We start from the raw sequence: 12,557 nt of genomic DNA, 5'->3' as shown, positions 1-12,557 counted from the left end.
ACAAGGTCCCTCATGGAAGTTTGATCAAGAAAGTTCAGTTGCTTGGCATTGGAGATGAAGTGGTAAACTGGATTAGGCACTGGCTTTGCGAGAGAAGCCAGAGAGTGGTAGTAGATGGTTGCCTCTCTGACTGGAGGCCTGTGAAACTAGCAGAGTGCTGCAGGAATTGGTGCTGTGTCCAGTGTTGTTTGTCAGCCATATCAATGATCTGGATGATAATGTGGTTCATTCGATCAGCAATTTTGCAGATGACACCAAGACTGGGGGTGTAGTATACAGTAGCGAAGGCTATCTGTGTTTGCAGCGGGATCTGGACTAAATGGGTAAAATGGGCTGGAAAATGGCAGATGAAATTTAATACAGACAAGTGCAAGGTATTTCACTTTGGTTGGACCAACCAGAGTAGGTCTCTCACAGTGTGTGGTAGGACACTGAGGAGCACAGGAGAACAAAGGGATCTGGGAATACAGGTCATTAACTCACTGAAAGTGGTGTCACAAGTAGATAGGTTCTTTAAGCAACACACACAAAATGCTGGAGGAACTCAGCAGGCCAGGCAGCATCTATAGAAAAGAGTCTTCAAGGTGTTCCCAACCTTTTTTATGCCGTTGACCAATATCATGGACCCCAGGTTGGGAACTCCTGGAGTAAACCATCGATGTTTCAGGCCATGATGCTTCATCAGGACCGATGGTGAAACCGGGAGCGGGGAGGTGGTGAAGCTGGGAAGTTGGTTGGTGAAAGAGATAAAGGGCTGGAGAAGAGGGGATCTGATAGGAGAAGATAGAAGTCCTTGGAAGAAAGGGAACGGGAGAAATAGCAGAGGGAGGTGATGGCCAGGTAAGAAGGGAAGGTGTGAAAGGGAATCGGGAATGGAGAATGGTGAAGGAGAGGAGAGGAGAGGGGGTCAGTTACCGGAATTTCGTGGCAGTAGAGATGGCCGTGGATTGACATGTCAGAATGGGAATGGGAGGTAGAATTGAAATGTGTGGTGACGGGAAACATCCCACTTTTTGTGGCAGACAGAGCAACAGTGCTCGGCGAAGCGGTCTCCCAATCTACGAAGAGGCCAAACCGGGAGCACCAGACACAGTAAGTGACCCCAACAGTCTCTCAGGTGAAGTGTCTCCTCAACTGGAAGGACTGTTTGGGGCCCTGAATAGTAGTGAGGGAGGAGGTATAGGGGGATGTGTAGCAATTGTTCCACTTGCAAGGGGATAAGTGCCAGGAGGGAGATCAGTGGGGAGGGATGAGTGGACAAGGGAGTTGCGTAGGGAGTGCTCCCTGCGGAAAGCAGAAAGTGGGGCGGGGGGGTGTGGAGGGAAAGTTGCGCTATGTTGTGAGATCCCGTTGGAGATGGTGGAAGTTACCAAGAATTACGTGCTGGGTGCAGATGGTAGGTGAGAACAAGGAAACTTGCTCCTGGTGTGGCAGCGGGAGGATGGGGTGAGGACAGATATGCACGAAATGAAAGAGATGCAACTGAGGGCAGCATTGATGGTGCAGGATGGGAAGCCCCTTTCTGTGAAGAAGGGTATTCAGCTGTTCTGGAATGAAAGGCCTCATCCTGAGAGTAGATGCAGCAGAGACGGAGGAACTGAGAGAAGGGGATGGCATTTTCACAAGTGACAGTGTGGGAAGAGCTATAGTCCAGATAGCTGTGAGAATCAGTAGGTTTATAAAAGTTATCAGTAGATATTCAATCTCCAGAGAAGGAGACAGAAAGGAGAATGAGGTGTCAGAGAGGGACTGAGGGCAGGGAGGAAGTTGGAGACAAAGTTGTTGAAATTGACACACTCCAGCATGCGTACAGGAAGCAGCACCAATGCAGTCATCAATGTAGCGAAGGAAAAGTGGGGGAGTGACACCAGTGTAGGCTTGGTAGATGGACTGTTTCACGTAGCCGACAAGCAGGCAGGCATAGCTGGGACCCATGAGAGTGCCCATGGCTACACCTTCTGTTTGAAGGAAGTGATGGAGCCAAAGGAGAAATTGTTGAGAATGAGGACCAGTTTCACCAGACCCAGAAGGGTGGTGGTGGAGGGGAGCTGGTTGGGTCTGTTGTCCAGAAAGAAATGGAGAGCTTTAAGGCCTTCCTGATGGGGGATAGGGACTGAACACCCACAGTGAAAATGAGTCGATCAGGGCCAGGGAACTTAAAGTTCAAAAAGATGGATGTGTCATGGATGTAGGTAGAAAGGGACTGAACCAAGGGGTGTAAGACTTAGTTGGGGTATGCAGACCCAAGTTCAGTGGGACAGGAGCAAGTAGAAACTATGGGTCTACCTGGATATTCAGGTTTGTGGATCTTGGGTAGGAGGTATAAATGGGAGGTACAAGGAAAGGGAACCCTAAGGTTGGTGGCAGTGGATGGGAGATCTCCAGAGTTGATGAGGTTGGTGATGGTGCAGAAGACAATGTCCTGGTGCTCCTGGGAGGGGTCTTGTTCAGGGGCTAAGTAAGAGGAAGTGTCTGAGAATTGTTGCCTGGATTTAGCAAGGTAGATGTCAGTCCACTATAGCGCTCCCCTTAGTGGGTTTGATGGTGAGGCTGGAAATAGTACGGAGTGAGTGGAGAGTAGCACTTCAGAGGGAGTGAAGTTTGATTTGGAGAGAGGAGTGTAAAGCCGAGATGGTTGATGTCTTGTCGGCACTTAACAATGAAAAGTTCCAGAGCAGGCAGAAGACCAGAGGGGGGTGTCCAAGAAGAGGAGGAGGGTTGAAGATGGGAGGAGAGTCCTTGCCAAAGAAGTAGGCACAGAGATGGTTCATTAAGAAAGCATTTGGCACGTTGGCCTTCATAGATCAAAGTACCTGTACTGAGTACTGTTGTTGGGATGTTACGTCAAATTTGTCTAAGATGTTGGTGAGGCCTAATTTGGGGTATTGTGTGCAGTTTTGGTCACCTACGAACAGAAAAGACGTAAATAAGCTTGAAAGAGTACAGAGGAGACTTACAAGGATGTCGATGTGACTGGAGGACCTGAGTTATAGGGAAAGGTTAAATAGGTTAGGACTTTATTCCTTGGAATGTAGAAGATTGAAGGGAAATTTGATAGAGGTATGAGGGGAATATATAGGATAAATTCAAGCAGGCTTTTTCCACTGAGGTTGGGTGAGACTACAACTAGAGGTCATGGTTTAAGGGGAACATGAGGGGAAATTCCACTCCGAGAATGTGAAATGAGCTGCCAGTGTCAAGTGGTTGATGCGATTTTGATTTCAATGTTCAAGGGAAGTTTGGATACGTGCATGGAAGGGAGGGCTATGGAGGACTATGGTCCGGGTACAGGTCAATGGGACTAGGCAGTTTAGATGGTCTGGAATGGACTGGATGGATGGGCCAAAGAGCCTGTTTCTGTGTTATAGTTTTTCTGGTTATGACTAGTATTTATTGCCAAGCCTACTTGTCCTATAAAGGTGGTTTTGAATCATTGTTGTCCCTCTGGTGACTGTTGGGGTTGGGGTTGAGGATTTAGCTCCAATGGTGTTAAAGAAACCACTATGCCATACTTCCAAATGAGGACAGTGTGGGTCTTGAAGAGGAACCTGAAGATGGATGTATTCCCACTGCACCTGCCTGCATTGTCCTCTTGGTGTTCATGGATTTAGGAGATGCTATCCACCAACAATGTTGCCTTTTGTAGATGGTACACACTGAAGCTGCAGTGCCCAGGTGGTGTGAATGCCTGGAATACCAATTGGGCAGACACATTATCATGAAGTCGCAACCTCTCCTTCTGCAGCTGCATCCTCTCCTCCCTGACCAACACACCACAATCATTAGGGACAGTCAGCCCCACTTCTGCCAAGGTTCTGCTAAACACTGCTCCACAAGCCCCTAGTCTGTTGCCAACTCTACTCTCTGTTCACTTATGACTGCATGGCCAGATTCTGTTCAACAAGTTTGCAAAGAGTGGGTTCAATCTCGAATAATGACAAGCCAGAGTACAGTACAGGAAGAAGATAGGTACCATGACAACAACCTTGCCCTCAATGTCTGTAAAGCAGACGAGCTGGTCATTGGCCTCAGGAAAGGACGTGGTTCACTTGCTGCTGTTCACCTGACGGTGCTAAGGTTGAGAGGGTTGGGAGCTTCAAGTACCTCAGCGTGAACATCACCGATAGCCTGCCCTGGTCAACCACATAATGTCACAGCTAAGAGAGCTCACCAACACCTCTGCTTCCTCAGGAGACTAAAGAAACTTAACATGTCCCTGTTGACCCTTATCAATGCACCATCGAAAGTTATTGCTTTACCTTGTTATAGCTCAATGCACTGTGCATCTGATCTGTATGAGCAGTACGCAAGACGGGCTTTTCATTGTAACTTGGTCCATGTGACATAAAGCAACTCCAATTCAAATTCCGAGCTTTCTCATTGCTGTTGGAACTACGCTAATACAGGCAAGTGAAGAGTATTTCACCACACTCCTGATTTGCTCTTTGAAAATTGTGGATGAGAACCTTCAAAGCTGCGTGTAGAATTATTCACTGTAGATTAGTACCCAGAAGTCTTCTCCTCGACCCATAGCACCAATGTGGGTGATGCAGTTAAGTCAGTGGTCCCCAACCACCGGGCTGCAAAGCATGTGCTACCGGGCCACGAGGAAACGATATGATTTGGCGACATGAGTCAGCTGCACCTTTCCTCATTCCCTGTCACGCACTGTTGATCTTGAAATAACCTACCAAATCATACCAAATAACACACAAAACCTAAAATAACACTAACATATAGTAAAAGCAGGAATGATATGATAAATACACAGCTTGTATAAAGTAGAAATAGTGTATGTACAGTGTAGTTTTACTTAACAAAATTGGGAAGATTAAGCCAAAACTGATTTGTAGAGAAAAAAATCGGCACGTACACGTATATGCATGTCATGTATGCACACAGGTGCCTGTGCAAGGCTTCATGGTTATGGTAGTCTTTCTCAGGGTAAACACAAGTGTCCTGTACTTGACTGCTACTTTTGTCCCTTATTTGGAAGTGAGAAAGTTGGCAACCCTACTTGAAAACCCTGCCCTCCCTGTCGGCCAGTCTGCAAGAATATTGTCAATATTAAACCGGTCCGCAGTGCAAAAGAGGTTGGGAACCCCTGAGTTAAGTTTCTGGTCCAAGTGATAACTAAAATTTAGAAGGTGGTGGGGATGGGGGGTCTTGGCAATGACAATACTATTAAACATCAAGATTGTTAGACTCTGTCTGTTGGGGAATGTACATTGCCTGGCACTTGTGTAGCACAAATACTATTGCTATTTATCTGCCCAACCAATACTATTGCCTTGATTTTGAAACGTACAGAAAAGGCTATTTCTTTTCTAAAGAGCTGTGAATGGAGTTGAAAATTGTGTCTTTATAGTTGGCAACATCTTACAGGTTGGAAAAAAAAAAAGAACTTGCAAATTCTGGGAATGATGATTTCTTCACCCCAAACTTGTGGTTTTATCATCCCTCCTGAAGGTTACTGAACCATCAGCCATCAATTTACACCAATCTTACATCAATCCCATTACTTCATTTTCATCGCATTCTCTTCAACTCTCTCTACACTTCACCCCCCCATCCCCTACTGAATCTACCATTCACCTCATACTAGCAGCAATTCACAGTGACCAGTTAACCTATCGATCAGCACAATTTGCAGATGGAGAGAAGCTGGAGGAACCAAGCTAAACACATGGGTTCACAGGGAGAACATGACTACTCCACCCGAGGTCAGAATTGAACCCCTGGGTCTGAGGAGCTGTGAGGTAGTGGGTCTGTTATGCCACCCAAACCAGGACTATTGAAAATCAGCCACACTACAAAAACCTCTTCAGAATAATGAAAACAGTATAGAATTATTTAACTAAATTTGGCAACTCAAATTATTTTTTAAAAGTTGCTTGGAACATGCCTTTCTCTTTAACCGCCTTGCTGCCAACAGGTCAGAGTTGTTAAACATGTGACAGGTACAACCTGGTGCATATTCAGCAGGTAAGTTTCACAATGTTACTGCCAAGCAGTTCTAGACATTTAGCATTTTTCCACTGGAGATATCCAGTTCGCAGAAAATTCGGGACTTTGTGTACATTTGTGTGGGAATCCTGAATTCCCTAATGCTCATTGTGTCAGCATACAAATAGACCTGTTGTAGCTTCAGCATATTTATTGGTTGTAAGTAACTGACAGATAAAGAAAATGCCTGACCTAAATATTTTAACAGAATGGCAGAGAAACTGTAACACAATTTATAAGGAACTGTAAAAGTGGTGGCTGTGGGACCCATACCATTCTTGTGCAACACCACAACATTGTCACCCCAATCCCAACCTGGTTGAATATTCTATTGTTTATGAGGATTGAGTTTTTCAGTGCAGTAGAATAGGCAAAGTAAGACTAAATCTTTCAACTTTCTCTCTGATTGTACAGGAAATCACAGCAACTGAGAAGCACCCTCCAGAATCAAAGTTAATGGCAGAAAGTGACCAATATGAGTGATTTGTGAGAGAAAAGTTCTCTCTGCTGAAAAATACGCCTTGCCAATATGTATTATGTAATTCAGAGCAGAAGTTCCATTTCAGTATTTGGCTCTAAGATTATCGCCACTCTCACCACAATAAATTAGATATTTTACTCTTTAATAAAATCAAACAATTTTGAAAGCAAAACTATTATGGTTAAAAGAAATTGTCCAATTCCCTTGAAGAGCAGTACTGTCCTCTGAGGATTTAGAATGCCAAACATGGAACCTGTAACACAGAGGAAAGATCATTTAGTCAAATGTGGGCATCTGTTCTGTGACACACATCTTCTGCTCTGTCTAAGCATAAAACAAGAAATAAAAAATAAAACTAATTTTATGTTTGACTGTTCCATGTTCTAAAATAATATTTACACCTTTGTGGAGAAGTGCTAAATAGTAGTTCAGAGCTAGTTATGCAGCAGTTTCTTTTTACACTCTCTTCACACCAGCTGGTGGGATTTGGCATTAGCTGTGAAATAGAATGTTAAGTGTTGATAATTAAAACACGGAAAAGTACAGCCCAGGAGTAGGTTCTTTGGCCCATCTGACCATGAGGCCAATCTAACTAATCCCATCTGCCTGCATTCCCCAAACTCTGCCTCTTCACATGTCTGTTTAAATGTCTCTTAAACATTGTTATTGTATCTGCTTTTACCACTACCTCTGGCAGTGTATTCCAGATACCTGCCACTCTGTATAAACAAAAACTCAGCTCACATACCTGTACCTCCTAACACTTTTCGCTCCTTACCTTTAACTTACACCCTCTGGTATTTGACACTTCCACCTGGGAAAAGACTCTGTTTATCTACTCTCTCTGTGCCTCTTAATTTTAAATTCTTCTATCACGTCTCCTGTCAGCCTCTGATGCACTAAAGAAAAATCCTAAATTTGTTCAACTTTAACTTCAACCGTATTATAACTAATACAGTCCAGTCAGAATCCTCAGCAGTTTAAATGTGCTAATCATTTCATGACGGATCTCAGTTCTCTGCAGAACACTTAATTTCAGAGCCCAAAGCCTCAATTCTTCAAGTGATTACTCTGTAGTGGACAGACCTAGCTATACCACACGTATCAACAGAATTAAAGGAGGTACTCACGATGACCATGTCAATGTTTTGTTATTTAAAATCTTTCAGTTTCTGCTTCTGTTTGTAGTTAACTGGCTGATGCTCCAAGGGACCCGACAGCTTTTCAGCCTAACCTTGTCCTCCAAGTCCATCTTTTCCGTGATTAGGGTCATTTAATTTTCTCAAGGAGCTTGTCATCTCTCAGGTAGTTTGAAAACGTGTCAAACACTTCCATATTCCATTCTGCTCTTCAGTATTTTCTTGCATCTTGTAAGGGACTTTGGTGATTGAGTAAGGTTACACTGCAAGAAAAACAAAGTACAAATCTCTTGTGAAATAAGATGCCCTCTCTGCCATCTGTTTGCCCAATGCAAAAGCTGAATATACTAAGTTTATCAAAGCCATTCATAAGCACTCTCAGCCATAAATAATCTTCGCAATGTTAGTGTAAACTAGAATTTCCAGGTTGTTCACTGTTATCATAATCTCATGTTATTCTCACCTGTGCTCTTCTGAAGATGCTGCCTTCCATTCATGGGATTTTGAGTGGTGATTTTTAAAAAATATATATGCGTTTAAAGAAAACTGAGAACTACTGTCAACCAATTTAGATCTCCCTTCTATCACTGGAGTTCATAGATCTCAGTAACTTCAGAGTATAAATATGAATAAATGTAATTATCATTTTCACTCTCACAGCTAGATTCACTAGGCACCTGGATGTCAAACAAAACTGCACCTCTGGAATAACTTCAGTTAATATTTAACAGCAGTTAATAATTTGTTGGGCAGTGAAAATGATTACAACCAGGAACTGGAGTTGATGAGCATAAATTGTTAATTGTAATGCAATTGATCAGACTTTCTTTGGGGATTACTGGTGTGATTTTCCATTCCTTGGTGTCTCCATACTGAAGTGTTACCACAAATTTAAGACTGCTTCAAGTGCAGCTAAGGCTCAGCCATATTGGTGTAGGATTGGACATGGATAATAAGCTTTGTTTCCTAAAAGGCAGTATTGAATCATTTGGGTTACAATGGCAATCTATTTATATCCAGTTTTGCTCAAAGCGCCTGTTTCATATCCAGATATTCAATACAAATACTGGAGCTGTCATGGTGGAATTTGAGCACATCCCTCAAGCCCTTGGATTGCTGGTCCAATGTCCTAACTGCATCAACTAATAATACAAAGACATTACTTGCCCTCATGTTAGATGATGAAGCCTTCCAGAGGATGGAAAGACACAAAGCTACATACCTGCTTGTCAGGAGAGGTGCCGTCCTCCAGGATGTCAAGGTAAATCACAACTCCAGTCAAAAAGGGTCAACAGCAGGTTGACAACTTTGTCCAGATCTCCAATGAACATTGTGAACGTGCCAACCTTATTGGTTTGCAGACACCTCTCACCATGGCCTTTGTCTCATTATGCAGCCGGCGGTTGAACAGGATGTCGACTTTCATGATCTCTCAGGCATCAAGCAGCACCTTCAGCTTCTTGCTTATAATATCCATCAGTTCCTGGTGTTAGACCAAAACTAGACCAGCCAGAAGATGCTGGGGCTTTCAGAATAAAACTACATAACCGCCCCAATCTCAAGTTAATCATAGTTACCGGTGAAAAGAAACATTTCAAAACAGTTCAATATCTAATTTAGTTGCTCATAGCTTATTTTTGCTATGAGGCATTATGCAAAAGGACAAATTTTTGTCTGCATGCTGGACTTGCAGCCGAATCTAGTACTTGCCACACAGGACTAATTCAGAACCTAGAGGTGGCTAGTTGTTTATTTACTATTCAGAAATGGAATCAGTTAATTCCCTTGGTTGACAATTTGTAGATGGTGTGCAAGGCAGGCTCTACGAACATTTTCACACTTTGAGAGTGATTTTACAGCGAAAGCATATGCCAGTATTGTAATTCACCAATCCTTCAGTATTATAACACAAGCCTTTGGTTTTTTGAGAAAAGGAGTCTTTAAAAATTAAGACCTCAAATCTGGCCCAAGGCTTGGGGTTCATCAGGAAGCAATGATCCCTGTTCTTTGGACTACCTTCACCAATTACCTTGATAATACTGCAGAGAAAAAGCCCCAGTGTTATCTCAATAAAATCCTCCAACTATGTCATCAGAGAAAGTAAATTAATGTCGGCATCCTTACCCAGGCCAACATCTTCAGAACTGAGGTCTCAATTAAACTGAGTCTGTTCCAGAGCATAGACCTTATTGTTCACATGCTTGATATCAGACCTTTCTGGAACAGACTCTTTTGATTTCTGTCACAAGAGATTACTGTAGACCCAGAGAGAGATTGAAATATGTTTTCAGACTCTCATCATAAAGGGTGATATTCCAATGACCTGTGGGATTCCCTGGCAACAATGATTCAAAATGGACAGAGTGCATTTGGGATGGTATTGAGTACTCTGGAAATATGTGTCAGCAGCAGCACCAGTTTAAAGGATAGAAGGAATGCAGGCAGCATGCTGAGCTCATTAGTTATCTTGGAAGCAAGATTTCCTCCAATCTGAGACTCCCCAAGGGGATTATTACTTATGGCTTCTGCCACACTTGTGGCTGGTCAGTGATTGCTTTTGGGCCATATTAGACCACAGAATCTGACTGAAAGCACTCTAAATTTACAAGATTTTTTGTAACTCAAATGGCAATGGAATTGGCCAAAACCTATTTTTAAAACTCCAGATTAGGCTGCTGTAAAATCCACACAAAGCTCTAAGCTTTCTCTGGCGTTTTGTTTTAACCAACAGTGCCACCTCTTTGCACTTTATCAGGCCAGATGCAGAAGCAAACATTTTGGTTCCCTCAAATAATGCAGATGTTGCCAATTTAACCAAAACAAGGGAACCACTGGCTGCCTCTCCACCTCGCAGAGGTTACTCAGGATGGCCAATATAAATTGGCCTTGTCTGCATCCCATGAATGAATTGGAAAGCGAATTCCCTAAGTGCATTTCAGGTTAAAGCAGTTAATTGAATAAGACAAAAATAAAAAGAAATAGCAATGTGCTGACAAGGACAGATGAGAAGGGCTGGGAGGATGGTTGACTGGATTATGAACACTGACACCAACCAGCTGAATCTATAGATATGATTTTTAAACAACCTGGATGGGATTATTTCCTAAGAATTCTACTTAGAAATTAATTATCTCCAACTTCAGAGGTACAGCTCTGCCCAGGTTAATAACTTCATCCCAGTGCTGACTCCTAGCTGTTTCTCAACACAACATGGGTCCACATCATAGAGATAGAGAAGAGAAAACTTCGGATCAAATTAAATATCATCCTGAGAATGATTCCTTACCACATTCAAACCATTCGGAGATACAGCCTGGCTAAATCTATTTAGTTTAGGGGCTGTTTTCTATTCTGAGCAGAAGACAAGTATTGGCATGCAGTAAACTTTATCACTTCTGTTGCTTAGGTTAGTCAAAGCCAACCAACTGAAAAGCCTTCATTTTTGCATGGCTGCCATTTACTTCATCTTCAAAGTCTCCCCTTTTCTCTACCTATTGCTGCATATTCAGTGACTCAGCCTTTGCTGGAAGAGGGGGGTGGGGTGGAGGTACCACAGTACATTGTGTGTAAAGTGTTTTCTTATAGCCTATCAGGTCATTGCCAGCTGCAAATGTAGCATTCCAGTCAGGTCCATTTCCACCAGTCCCTTGTGAAAATCCTGATCGATACTGCTTCCACTATTCCAACAGGCAATGAGTCCCAGATCAGAACCACTCACGGTGTTTAAAAAAAATTACAATGATATTTCCTTGTATTTTTTGCCCAAAGTTTAAAAAAGCAAGGCTATGTCTGTGAACCACTTACTATTGGGAACAGCTTCCCTCTGTCTACTACCCTGTCCATGCAGTCAACATGGTTTGCTCTTGACTACTGTATCCCCTCAGGTCAGGGTAATCAGAGGTAGACAATCCAGTGACATCCACTTCCCTTGAACAAATTCATAAAAGTCTAAGTCATGATCTTATGCAGCAGGGGAAATACTTTTTCTTTGGTTTCTCCTTCAAATTCTTTCAACTGGATTGACCTATTCTATTATGTTCCAAGGAATACAAATCTAACCCAGAAAATTACCCTTTCTTTTCAACTAAGTTAAATGCCTCTTTTATTCAAGCATGGTCACTGCTCTGATTTGGATATGTAGCAACCATTCTATAAACAATGTCTGACAGACAGTAAGTGGCAATGACCAGATAACTTATCTGTGAGTTTGGCTGAAAGATATTGACTAAGACATTGTGAAGAGCTCTTTAGCTCAGCCTTAAATAGAGCCGTGGATTATTTAATGGCCAGGCACACAAGACTTTGATTTAAACTCATTTGAAAGACAACAATGGAGTATTCCCTGAGGCCTGTACTCACATCTGTCAAAACCTAGACCTATATATTACCTTACCACCCTCTAAAGATAAAAGAGTAGAGTTATCATAACACTGTTTCTATAAAAGCCTCATTAAGCTTACAAGTTCAGTTGCGAGGTTCACAGAATAGTACTGTTGGAATTTTCTGTGTAAAACTGCACTGTCAGTTTTAGCTCGGTGCAACTCCTGAACTATTTCTCACCAAAGCCAACTTTAAACCTTGTGGATGCCACCTTGGCAAACAACTCCTAAAGGGACATATGACAACAAGAAGAAACTTCTACCAGCTGGCAGAGTGTAGCTGCTTAATGAATGGATGCTGCAGTGCCAGAAGGTGATGGTGCAGTTGTGGATCCAGTGAAACTGATGCCTTACAGTACCAGAGACCAGCGTTCGCTCCTGATCTCAGCTACTGTCAGTGTGCAGTTTGCTTGTTCTCTCTTCCCTTCCACAAATACATGCAGGTTGCTAAGTTAATTAGCTACAGTAAATTGCCAGTGAATTATATAATCTGGGGAGGGGAGGGGGAATGGTGATTAAAAAATGACGGGCAAAAAAATGGGATTATATTGA

Source organism: Mobula birostris, chromosome 1 (genome assembly GCF_030028105.1).
Source record: "Mobula birostris isolate sMobBir1 chromosome 1, sMobBir1.hap1, whole genome shotgun sequence".
In the NCBI taxonomy this organism is placed as follows: Eukaryota; Metazoa; Chordata; class Chondrichthyes; order Myliobatiformes; family Myliobatidae; genus Mobula; species Mobula birostris.
The sequence above is the reverse complement of the archived record's forward strand: the minus strand, read 5'-3'. Positions refer to the sequence as shown.